The 13,344-nt window shown below is 42.0% G+C and overlaps 1 protein-coding gene across 3 annotated transcripts in view; it reads left to right on the top strand.

Moving 5' to 3' along the window:
• The first annotated feature begins 11 nt into the window (after window positions 1-11).
• LOC110536168 (phosphatidylinositol 4-phosphate 5-kinase type-1 beta) overlaps window positions 12-13,344 on the top strand; it is a 73,131-nt gene continuing 59,798 nt past the window's right edge. For 2 of the 3 annotated variants that reach the window (XM_036936041.2, XM_036936046.2), the window contains exon 1: window positions 12-294. The gene's annotated coding sequence lies outside the window, so the exon portion shown is untranslated. Of the gene's footprint in view, window positions 295-390; window positions 543-13,344 lie in introns of those variants that run through there. The other variant, XM_036936042.2, reaches the window with a different exon arrangement.

Below are 13,344 nucleotides of genomic sequence, written 5' to 3' on the forward strand. Positions count from 1 at the left end.
GATGGCTAGCTGATTCTAGTTCTGCATCACAGCAGAGTAGGTTGTTGGTGCACAATGTCTGGTTATGCTGAGAGGCAGAGAATGAGACATGTGTAACCAAGCCTACCCCTCTCTGTCAGTAGGCTACAGCATAGACTAGGTTACACAGGGAGCCGCACTCACAATTGCTCGCTCGCTCGCTCTCTCGTAAATATTGCTACCCGGGACTGGAATACTCCCTGTAATCCCACAGAAAGATAAAATCAACGTCAATCAATCGGTGTACTTCGCTTCACAAACGAGGGCGAACAGCTGGTAAGATTGAGGTGTTATTCATGATAACGAGAATTCTGATATTTACCTGTCCATTGAGCTATCGATTTGAAATTGACAATATTGGTCAGGTGACATGGGGATGACGTTTCAGCAATTGCTTGGCGAAGGTGTTTTTCTCAGTCGAAGAATGTGTCAGACTAATTTGTATTAATATTAATAACAGAATACGCTGCTACCTCACGTCAAGAGCTGGCAGTAAACCTTGCCAGACTGCAACTGTATTCAAGGTAATCGGGGTGCACCGAAGTGTTTGCTTATGCAGGCTATTGGCAATTAGGTTTTCTGGTGTTGTGTTCTTATCAACATCCTCGCCCTATTTTGAGAAACACAGTTTATTCAGGAAAGTGAAATTACGTAATATTGCGGGGAAGTGGCACCTAGCTTGGGGTTAACTTGAACTATTGTGAGTTTGCGACATGAAAGTGGTCAGTTCTTGAACACAGTGCAGTTGACAATTTACAATTGGTGATAAATTGGCTAGACTGGTGCAATTCCACGGTTAAAGTGATGCTAACTTTAACCGTGTTAGCCGCTAACAGAATGACAGCACAAACCATGTTACCCAACTTTCCTTCTACACTAATTCTGCAAGTAAATGTGTTTCTGTAAACGTTTCCATGGAAATGGTTCAAAGTAGTCATTGTGCAATGTACATAGTTGCATGGTTTGTTTAACTTTGTAATAATTGTTTTTTGTTTGACATTTTAAAGTAAAAAAATATGAGTCTCAGCAACACTCTTAACATGGAATTGCCAGCCTCTTATTGATGATCATATAGGGTTTGTGCTGAATAGCCCATTCCTGTTGTTGATTTCTGGAAAATAAGCCTACCAATTTACTGAGAGCAATTATTTTATCAACATTGGCTGGGTTGGAGACCTTTCTCATTGTTCCAAGGACAAGGACTCTGAGAAGCCTGGGGCATTTCAACACCTGGCGTCCTCAGGGACACACACACACACACTTAGTCTTGTTTAACTAATCTTTTGGCGACAAACAATTGATTCCCATTCAAAATTGTATTTTTCCTAACCCCTAGACCTTACCCTAACCTTAACCCTAAAACCTTAACCTTAGATCTAACTTTTAACCCCTAAGCCTAACACTAATTGTAACCGTAACTCTAAACCCCCTAGAAATAGCCTTTTTCCTCGTGGGGACTAACAAAAGGTCCCCAGTTGGTCAAATGTTTTGTTTGTTGTTTGTTTACTATTCTTGTGAAGAGTTCACACACACACACACACACACTGCTCTGTGAAATCTTAGTAGGTCACCTCTATGATGTGATTTGTTTTATTTACAGTAGGCTATTGAACTTGAACAACAGGGAACTTTTTGTTACACACACACTCCTTTTTTTATTTCTCTGAAAATAATCATCACAGAATTTGAGCAATGCCCGTTCTTTTACTACCTGATTAAATTTCATTTCAAAGGAGCCGTACCGAAAACTGAAATAAAACATTGCACATAATGTTTTCTATGTAACATCCAAAAGGCTACTGAAACTGTCCTACTATTACTAACTCTATCAAAGCTGTTATTAACAGCTATTCTAGATTATATACAGTAGCTAGTTACTTTACTGTTGTGTGCTCATTGAGCCAGCATCTCAGTATAAATGTGAGTGTAGTGTTGAGGTGTGTGTTTGACAAACTTTGAGGTTGGCTGCTGCCATGGGCGCCAGTCTAATTTCTTCAATGTTTGTTGCTTAGCCCACTGCAACCGCAGTTTCTTGTTTTTTTCTGAAAGAAGTGTAACTCTGTTAGGTCGTCGGCTGCCATACCCCATTTGTGTCAAGGTACAACGAGTTATGCATTCTTTTATGTGTCTTTGGGCACCAATGTTGTACTGGACAGACAGTTGACTATGTAGCCTGTCTGTTGCTATGCACAATTCGTGTCAGCCTCCTTTGTCCTCTTTCATCAATGACCCGTTTTTGACCACTGGCCTGCCGTTGGCTGGAAGTCCTTTGGGTGGTGCACCATTCTTGATACATAGGGCAAACTGTTGATCATGAAAAACCCAGCAGTTTTGCAGTTGTTGACACACTCAAAACGGTGCGCCTGGCACCTACTACCATAGCTCGTTTTAAAGGCACTGAAATAAGTTGTCTTCCCATTTACCCTCTGAGTGGCATACATACATACATACATACATACATACATACATACATACATACATACACACACACACACAGAGGATGGGATCATGCTGTAGGAAGGTTAACTGGAAGACTGTGCAAGACAAGGGCTTCGATTCAGCCCCCAAGGAAGCAGACACGACCACATAGACATGTTGGTCTCTTTGTTGTGGGCATAGTTTTGGGAACATAAACAGCTCAACAGGGTGTTGTTTCCTCTACTGGTTTCTTCTAGTCAACAGTGAACTACCTGGAATCCGTGTCTCCAGCAACCGTGTGTGACTGGTGGGGGTTAAACCCGGGTCAACTGCATACCACTAGACTGCTAGCCCGCTGTGCTAAAGCCTAGTCATTAGCTCAAGGAGCGAAAACCAGTCTTCAGGTCTCAGGCAAGATTACTCATCACACAGGCCTGATTTACCGTTCCACATTCATTACATGAGGCTAGGTTCAAATAAACAGTGTCGGGAGATGTTTTCCACAAATTGGATGTCTTAGAACTCATCTGGTTTAAGCAGGTTTGTTGAACAAGCTCTGTCCATTAGCTCAGCGTTGTGCATAGCCCACCCAAAACATCTTGTCACCAGTTTTGCAAACACAATCACTCTGCCCCTCTCATCATAGACACCTTACACTGCTTTGGAACAGTCACAAGGTGTCATGGAGAAAAATGGATTCATTATGGAAACCTTACACTGCAAAACTAATGCGGTGTCATGGAGAAAATTGGGTCCATGAGTCCTGATGAGCTTCCTGTTTCCTGCTGATTTGACTGTGAGGTGGAGTTGGCCAGCTCAAGGTTAGTGTGCCACTGAGTTTGAATGGGAAAGCAGCTCATGCAAATCTTGTCCCCTTCAACAAATTATCGTCAAAGCAACACCTGTGTGCCGTCTGGTTCTGTCCCTGTCCACACAGAAGGCTTGTCATAGCAGAGTCAGGCCTCCCTGAGACATTATGTCATATTTTCCAGCTGGAAAGGGACTGGAGTGGCATGTATGTGTTCCCACAGACTCATATGACTTGTTCTGTCTGACCTTGGCCCCAGCTCAATTGCTACCACATTCAGTGCATTCAGAAAGTATTCAGACCCCTTCCTTTTTCCACATTTTGTTACATAACAGCCTTACTCTAAAATTGACTAAATAAATGTTTCGCTTCGTCAATCTACACACAATACCTCATAATGAAAATGTGAAATCAGGTTTTTAGACATTTGCAAAAATGTATAAAGAATATAAAACATACCTTATTTACATAAGTAGTTAGACCCTTTGCTATGATACTTGAAATTGAGCTCAGGTGTGTCCTATTTCCATTCATCACCCTTGAGGTGTTTCTACAACTTGATTGGAGTCCATCTGTGCTAAATTCAATTGATTGGCCATGATTTGGAAAGGCACACATCTGTCTATATAAGGTCACATAGTTGACATAGTTGACAGAGAAAAGAACAAGCCATGAGGTCGGAGGAATTGTCCATAGAGTTCCGAGACAGGATTGTGTCGAGGCACAGATCTGGGAAAGGTTACCAAAAAAATGTATGCGGCATTGAAGGTCCCCAAGAACACAGTGGCCTCCATTCTTACATGGAAGAAGTTTTGAACCACCAAGACACTTCCCAGAGCTGGCCGCCCGGCCAAACTGAGCAATCAGGGGAGAAGGGCCTTGGTCAGGGAGGTGACCAAGAACCCGTTAGTCACTCTGACAGAGCTGCAAAGTTCCTCTGTTGAGATGGTTGGCTTTCTGGTAGGTTCTCCCATCTCTGCAGCACTCCACCAATCAGGCCTTTATGGTAGAGTGGCCTGATAGAAGCCACTCCTCAGTAAAAGGAACATGACAGCCCACTTGGAGTTTGCCAAAAGGCTGGTGTGATGAAACTAAGATTGAACTCTTTGGCTTGAATGCTAAGCATCATGTCTAGAAGAAACCTGGCACTCTCCCTACGGTGAAGCATGGTGGTGGGCAGGGACTGGGAGACTAGTCAGGGGCAGGGACTGGGAGACTAGTCAGGATCAAAGGAAAGATGAACGGCGCAATGTACAGAGAGATTCTTAATGAAAGCCTGCTCCAGAGCGCTCAAACTGGGGCGAAGGTTTACCTTCCAACAGGACAACGACCCTAATCACACAGTCAAGACAACACAGGAGTGCTTCGGGACAAGTCTCAAAATATCCTTGTATGGCCCGGACTTGAACCCGATCAAACATTTCTGGAGAGACCTGAAAATAGCTATGCAGCGACACTCCCCATCTAACCTGGCAGAGCTTCAGAGGATCTGCAGAGAAGAATGGGAGAAGCTCCCCAAATACAGGTGTGCCAAGCTTGTAGCGTCATATCCAAGAAGACTAGGCTGTAATCACTGCCAAAGGAGCTTCAACAAAGTACTGAGTAAAGGGTCTGAATACTTATGTAAATGTGATATTTCAGTTTTTTCACTTTGCCATTATGGGGTATTGTGTGTAGATTGATGAGAAGAAAAAAAGCTATTTACTTCATTTTAGAATAAGGCTCTAACGTAACAAAATGTGGAAAAAGTAATGGGTCTGAAATCTTTCCGAATGCACTGTATGGCAATGGTCTATTTGCATATAGGCCTACTGCAGCTCTGATTGGTTATGGCGCAACGGTTTGTGTAGAGTATGAGTCGTGCCTGTCAATGCAATAGAATCCTACTCTGCGTTCTGCCCAACAAATTCTCTGGCACAATTTGAACTTCATTCAACTTTCTAGTTTTCTATCTCGTGCTTCTCTCTGCGCGCTGATATTTCAAATGTGCGGCGTGTGCAGCTTAGAGGGAACATTTAGTTGTAATAGGCATGAGAGATCCAAAGACTATTCTTACTTTAGACATTGGCGAGTGACTGGTCTGAATTCTGGACAGTTACAATCAATAAAATGTTTCTGCAATCCGCAGCCTTAAGGGTTTGAGCGTACTCCTGGGTCAGAGAGCATCGTTAGACAGTCACACTGTACTACTCCATACTGGAGGACTGATGGATAGATAGGGCCATAATAACAGTGATGTGAGTCTCATTTGAAACACGATTACATAACACAAGGGGGACACAGAAGGTCTCCGCACTTTTTTTCAGCACTTTAAACCACTGCTGTCTGTGACACTTACTATCTGACTGGCTTGCTGGCTGACTGACTGACTGGGGTGCCTTGTCCTTATGTGGCAGTTGAAGAGGTGGAACATTGGCTTTAGATGTCCTGGTACAGAGCTAGCAGTGTTGAGTTTTTATAATGAAATCTTGCACTTTGCTCCTGACTGTTTTTGTGTTTTGTGTGACCCTTCTTCATATCAGTCATCCTCCCTCTGAGCTGTTTCTCTTTTTCTTTTTTTCATTTAATCTTCTTTTCTGCCTTCTGTGCATTTGAACATTAACTTAACTTATCAGTGGTGCACCACAAGGTTTATACACTATATACAAAAATATGTGGACACCCCTTCAAATTAATGGATTTGGCTATTTCAGCCACACCCGTTGCTGACAGCTGTGTAAAATTGAGCACACAGCCATGCAATCTCCATAGACAAACATTGGCAGTAGAATGGCCTTACTGAAGAGCTCAGTAACTTTCAATGTGGCACCGCCATAGGATTCCGCCTATCTAACAAGTCAGTTCGTAAAATGTCTGCCCTGCTAGAGCTGCCCCGTTCAACTGTAAGTGCTGTTATTGTGAAATGGAAATGTTTTGGAGCAACAACGGCTCAGCCACAAAGTGGTAGGCCACACATGCTCACAGAAGGTGAGTGCTGAAGCGTGTAGCGCATAAAAATCGTCTGTCCTCGAATGCAACACTCACTACCGAGTTCCAAACTTCCTCTGGAAGCAACGTCAGCACAATAACTGTTCATCGGGAGCTTCAGGAAATGGGTTTCCAAGCATAAGATCACCATGTGCAATGCCAAGCGTCGGCTGGAGTGGTGTAAGTTTTGCCGCCGTTGGACTCTGGAGCACTGGAAATGCATTTTCTGGAGTGATGAATCACGCTTCACCATCTGGCAGTCCGATTAACAAATCTGGGTTTGGCGGATGCCAGGAGAATGCTACCTGCCCGACTGCATAGTGCTAACTGTAAAGTTTGGTGGAGGAGGAATAGTGGTCTAGAGCTGTTTTTCATTCTTTGGGCTAGCCCCTTAGATCCAGTGAAGGGCAATCTTAACGCTACAGCATACAATGACATAAGTGGAGGGTCTTCAGAGAAGGAAGGGGAGGACTATCTTCCTCAGTGAAACACACAAAAATGATCCTTTTATAAGATAAAAAATATACTAAATATAATTGATTAAAACACATTATTTTGCAATGAAGGTCTACAATAGCCTCAACATCACTCTGTAGGGTATAACCATGGTGTAGCCAGAGGATGGCTAGCTTCCGTCCTCCTCTGGGTACATTGACTTCAATACAAAACCTAGGAGGTGCATGGTTCTCACCCCCTTCCATAGACTTGTACAGAATTTATTGCAACTTCCGGAGGACGTTCTCCAACCAATCAGTGCTCTTGCAGCATGAACTGACGTTTTGTCCACTCAATCAAAGGATCAGAGAATGAAGCTAGTACTGAAAGCATAAGCTACAGTTAGCTAGCAGTGCAGTGCATAAAATGTGGTGAGTAGTTGACTCAGAGAGAGAGACAATAGTTTAACAGTTTTGAACAAATTCATTTTCTTCCAGAATGACCCTTTGCAAGATAGTGTCATTTATTTTCAGTTTCACTTACTTAGCTAGCAAATGCAGCTAGCTAGTTTAGCCTACTCAAACACCCTGCTCAAACAAAGAGATGCTATGTTAGCTAACTGGCTATGACTATCCAACACAACACTGGAACTCTTCCAAGTCAAGGTAAGCTTTTGGTTTTGACTCATTTATTGCCACCGGGGCTGCCGGTGTAAGTGCTGAACTGCTTACTAACTGTACACTGTAACGTTACTGCATGATTGTAGCAGGTTTACTAACCCATTAGTTTTATTAGCAATTTTGACTATGGCATTACTTTAGGTAATATGGTGACAACGATGTAGGCTGTGTGTAGCAGTTATGATACGGTTTGGCTTGGAAAGTTTTTTTTCACCTGGTCACATACAGCTGAATTGTTGTGCATTGAAGTCCACAAGCGAAGGGAAAAGGTGAGAGGAGGAGCGCGCATAGATGCAAGAAGGAATACAACGTGGCTGCTATGAAAGTGAACTGTGTTTGTGTGATCAGGGGTGTATTCATTCTGCCGATTCTGTTGAAAAATGTTTCTTAAACGGAACAAAATGGGGATAAACATACCTGAATTTGTCCAATAGAAACATTTGTTTGCCACTGTTGGACTAATGATTACACCCTATATCAGCTAGATGCAGGCAAGAGTGTGCAAGGCGGTACTGAATGTGTTACTGTCTGTCACTGTGTCACCTCAAATTTGTCTCTCGACCTGTGTGCACCTATGTTGTAAACTTTAATTCATAGGCTAAGTTGTAGCAAACTCATAGCCTAAACCTATCGCTGTTACATTGAACTGGGTGAATTGAATATGAATGACAGTCATCCAATATGCTGTCATAGAAATAAGGCCATGCTCATGAAAAATTGTCCTCCCATCTTAAACGGCACTGACCACCACTGAATGACATTCTAGAAGATTCTGTGCTTCCAACTTTGTGGCAACAGTTTGGGGAAGGTCCTTTACTTTTTCAGCATGACAATACCCCCGTGCACAAAACAAGGTCCATACAGAAATGGTTTGTTGAGATCGGTGTGGAAGAACATGAGATGTACAATGAGCAGGTGTCCACATACTTTTGGTCATATAGTGTAAGTTGACCATCAGTTAATACCATTTATCTTAACAATTTTTAATTTCAACTTAAATGGCGTAATGTGAGAGTTGCGACATCCCAAGGAATCCAGGATAGCATGGACAAAAACTTCCCATAGAAGATTGTTTTGTGTTTCATTGTTTGTTGTTTACACATCCAGACTGGAGCTGAAGATTCATCTCCCATGACAACCATTCCTTTCTTTGAGCACCAGCATAATCAGACTTTGAGCGCCGGAATAATCAGAGTTTATCAGTTTACTTTTCTACTTGGGTAAATACCAATACTGCTGGCCTTGATTTCCACCAGGAAACAGGTGGTTCTGAAGGCGCCTGTTGTCCTAGAACTTATAGTCTGAGTCTTTGCCTAGGGCTGTGTTTGACCCCTTTTGACTGGGCAGGCTGAACCATCAGCAGTTGTGTATTTGGGCAGTTGCACAGTAACGGACTTGCGCTGAGATTGAAAATGTATGCCAAAACAAAAACCTTTTATGTAAAAGTTTAACAAACCATACAACTCTATGCACAAGGACTACATTTAACTATTTACACTGACATTTTTACAAAAACGCAAACACTGGAAGAACTGCAAAGTTTGGTATCAGAATTTGTCAAATCTCCCTCCGTTTATGTGAGCATGTTTTCCAAAAACTCTTAAATATTTGTTCCGAATGAACGTGAAAAGATGTTTGAAGAAAGAATGGGGTGTCAGCTATGACATGACACGTTGAGTTTTGAAACAATCTCTTTTGGTTATTCAACTACAGTAAGTGGATGTGCACCCGGTAACAGAATTGTGAAATTTCATGATGGGTCTGTACGACACAGAAATACATAATTATGGATACGAATGCCAGTCTCTTCATGGTGATAGGTACACACCAATATCTTCCTTTGCATATTTGGGTATTATGCTACGCACGGGCTATTATTTAAATGAGCTCCGCCACCAAACAAGACCAAATTTGGTTGGACTGGACAAAATCTTAAACAATCATAGACGTCTATGTTTCACAAGTTTGGACATCTAAGTACAGCTCAGTAGAGTGCAGTACAGTACATTATAGTATACTCAACTCTAGTGTGCTCAACTGTGTACTGTACTGAACTCTATTTTACTGCACTGTACAGTACATGACTGTACTGAGCTATAATCTACATTTGATTTACTGTAATGTAATATATATACTGTGCTATATACTGGTCCGGACCGAAACAAATCTCAACCAATCATGGACATCTATGTTTGACCCAAATTAAGGCTGGTCCAGACATCTGTGGATGTTGAAATCAAAGCCAGAGCGGACTGAACCAATTTCAACTACTTTTCAACATCCAGTAACGTCCGGTGTCGGTCGGTGCTTAGTGGGTGAGGATGATGGTTACAGTAAATAGAAAGAGCGGGTAGGTGTCAGTAAGAGACGGAAGAGGTGACATTAATTTGAGAGAGCGGGTGGGAGGGCTTGTCCAGACTTTTCAAACTTTTGCTTTGACCACCAGATGACAGAAAGAAAACAGTTATCAGCTTAACATAACTGATTTGGGAACAGAATTTTGAGTTAAATCACTTAAATAAAATTGATATCAGTAAAAACACCAACTAACAACTACCTTTGTTACTTCTGTGGACTTTCATTATCCTCCTTCCTCAAATTTAGAAAATACCTTAAAGATATGTGTGTTTTTGGTAAAGGAATTACAAGGCAATGTTTCTTAGACTTACAGAAGCCAGAACAAATTATACTAAACTAAATATGTGTTGATATTAGTTGGCAGGGGGCTTTACTTCTATATTATTGTGTTTTGATGTATTTCTAATACCTTTTAAGACTTTCTCTGGTAGATGTTTTCTAAGACCCATTTTCCATCTGTTTGACCAGAAATCAAAGCCTTTGCGTATTCCTGAAAAATGCATATATGCCTTAATTTCCAAAAAATGTAGACTCCTACAGTGGCTTGTGAAAGTATTCACCCGCCTTGGCATTTTTCCTATTTCGTTGCCTTACAACCTGGAATTAAAAATATTTTTGGGGGGTTTGTATCATTTTATTTACACAACATGCCTCCACTTTGAAGATACAAAATATGTTGTATTGTGAAACAAACAAGAAATAACACAAAAAAACAGAACTTGAGCGTGCATAACTATTCACCTCCGCAAAGTCAATACTTTGTAGAGACACCTTTTGCAGCAATTACAGTTGCAAGTGTCTTGGGGTATGTCTCTATAAGCTTACATCTAGCCACTGGGATTTTTGCCCATTCTTCAAGGCAAAACTGCTCCAGCTCCTTCAAGTTGGATGGGTTCCGCTGGTGTAGAGCAATCTTTAAGTCATACCACAGATTCTCAATTGGATTGAGGTCTGGGCTTTGACTAGGCCATTCCAAGACATTTAAATGTTTCCCTTTAAACCACTCGAATGTTGCTTTAGCAGTATGCTTAGGGTTATTGCCCTGCTGGAAGGTTAACCTCCGTCCCAGTCTCAAATCTCTGGAAGAATGGAACAGGTTTCCCTCAAGAATTTCCCTGTATTTAGCGTCATCTTCATTCCTTCAATTCTGACCAGTTTCCCAGTCCCTGCCGAGGAAAAACATACCCACAGCATGATGCTACCACCACTTTGCTTCACTGTGGGGATGGTGTTCTCGGGGTGATGCGGTGTTGGGTTTGCACCAGACATAGCGTTTTCCTTGATGACCAAAAAGCTACATTTTAGTCTCATCTGACCAGAGTACCTTCTTCCATATGTTTGGGGAGTCTCCCTCATGCCTTTAGGTGAACACCAAATGTGTTTGCTTATTTTTTTCTTTAAGCAATGCCTTTTTTTCTGGCCACACTTCTGTAAATCCCAGCTATGTGGAGTGTACTGCTTAAAGTGGTCCTATGGGCAGATACCCCAGCCTCCACTGTGGAGCATTGCAGCTCCTTCAGGATTATCTTTGGTCTCTTTGTTGCCTCTCTGATTAATGCCCTCCTTGCCTGGACCGTGAGTTTTGGTGGGCGGCCCTCTCTTGGCAGGTTTGTTGTGGTGCCATATTCTTTCAATTAAAAAAAAAAAAAAGATTTAATGGTGCTCCGTGGGATGTTTACAGTTTCTGATATTTTTTTTATAATCCAACCATGATCTGTACTTCTCCACAACTTATCCTGTTTGGAGAGCTCCTTCGTCTTCATGGTGCCTCTTGCTTAGTGGTGTTGCAGACTCTGGAGCCTTTCAGAACAGATATACTGAGAACATGTGACACTTAGATTGCACACAGTTGGACTTTATTTAACTAATTATGAGACTTCATGCGCAACTTTTCAGTTTGTTTTTTGAAACAAGTAATTTTTTTCACTTCACCAATTTGGACTATTTTGTGTATGTCCATTACATGAAATCCAAATAAAAATCGATTTAAATTGCAGGTTGTAATGCAGCAAAATAGGAAAAAATGCCAAGGGGGATGAATACTTTTGCAAGGCACGATAGCTTTCATTTGATCTGCTCCTCTGAACTTCCCATGTTGGTTCTCCTGGGCCCTTTTACATGGAAATATCCCTAGTCATATCTCCCTTGGCTCAGCTATGTTTCTCTGCTTCATTAAAACTTTGTTTCTCAGCATCTGTTTGATATGACCGTAATGAAAGCTAAAGGAATGTGCAATGGCTGCAATTGGCCTTGCGGTTCACAGTAAATATACATGTACAGTACATACAGTATAGGCAATAGGCAGTTCTTTCCTCTGAGCTCAGTTGAAGTCCTGCTGTGGAGGGTTGAAACCTCTACCAATAATCCTGTGTTTACATGCTCTATTTCTCAGATCCACTGATGCATAGAACAACTCTAAAGTAGTCCTTTAACGTACATGTTACATCTAATTGGTGTTTCTCTAGGAAATGCATATTATGTACTTGGAAATTAAATTAATTTGAAAGTTTTGGCGTTGATGTGGTCCAATAAGATCCAAGTTAGATCAGATGGCCATAATGGGCTTAATAAACTGTTGAATACCTCTGAACAACCCTTTAAAAAGCTGTTCTCAGAACACCACAACATCACAGGAAGCATGTATACTCAGGGGAAGTGTTTCAGTCAAAACATTGTTTAAATGTGCTCTGGTTTGTTGAGGAAAGAGAGAACACATTACTAGGAAAGTCAACTTCAAAACATTATGTAGTTTTATTGGGATTAGCAGCTGTGGTTTGTAAGTAAGGAATCTACATGTTTCTGAAATGACTTACTTCCCCTTAAACATGTATTACTGTACATTTTTGGGGATACTTTCACAGCAAGTTCTCCATAGCTCTGATTCAACATGTGGCATTCACTCTCATTGGCAACCCTAAGGAAATGTGTTTATCACTGAGGAGAGCCTAATGTGAGGGACTGTTTAAAAACTCTGCATCCTCTTGGTTGTATAACAGCAGCTGAATCTAGATGGAGAAATGCCCTTTTTCATCTGTTTCATCTTAATGACTTATCTCCCTTTCCCGGCCCCACAGTTTCTTTGGCAGCCTCTGAGATGGTGCAAACTCCCTAAGAAGGCCACCAGAGCTACATAGGCATAGGCTGTCAAATCATCAGATAGAGATTGGCTGGTGTTTGATTCTCTGCCCAGGAATTGGTTCGTTGTTATTTGACTCTTGGGATTCCAATTGACTGTAGCTGTAGGTCATGTTAATGTTGTTGTTGTTGTTGTTGTTGTTTTGGTCCTGCTGAGCTCCCACTCTCCCTCTTCTCTGTCCTGGCAAGGGAAAGACTAGGAGAGGCCCACAATGGGGCCTGGATAGAGAGACTGAAAGGAAGACTGATGAAGAGAGGGAGAATAGGAGAGTGAGTGAAAGAAAGACATGTTGTGAGAGTGCATGAGGAAAGGGTGAGGCTAGGAGGTAGAGGGAGTGTGTGTGTGTACATGGTGGTAGTTACAGAGAAAGCCCTCTCTGTGCTTTCCCCCTTTCTCTTTCTTTCTCTCTGTCTGTCTCTGTGTCTTTCTTGCTTCTTTCTGTCCTTCAGCTCCTGACCCAAGATCAGTGATGGGAGGGTGACCCTGTCCCGTCGGCCACCACGCCTGATCGTCCCATGTGGCAG

Source organism: Oncorhynchus mykiss, chromosome 11 (assembly GCF_057628025.1).
Source record: "Oncorhynchus mykiss isolate SJ-2025 chromosome 11, ASM5762802v1, whole genome shotgun sequence".
Lineage (NCBI taxonomy): Eukaryota > Metazoa > Chordata > Actinopteri > Salmoniformes > Salmonidae > Oncorhynchus > Oncorhynchus mykiss.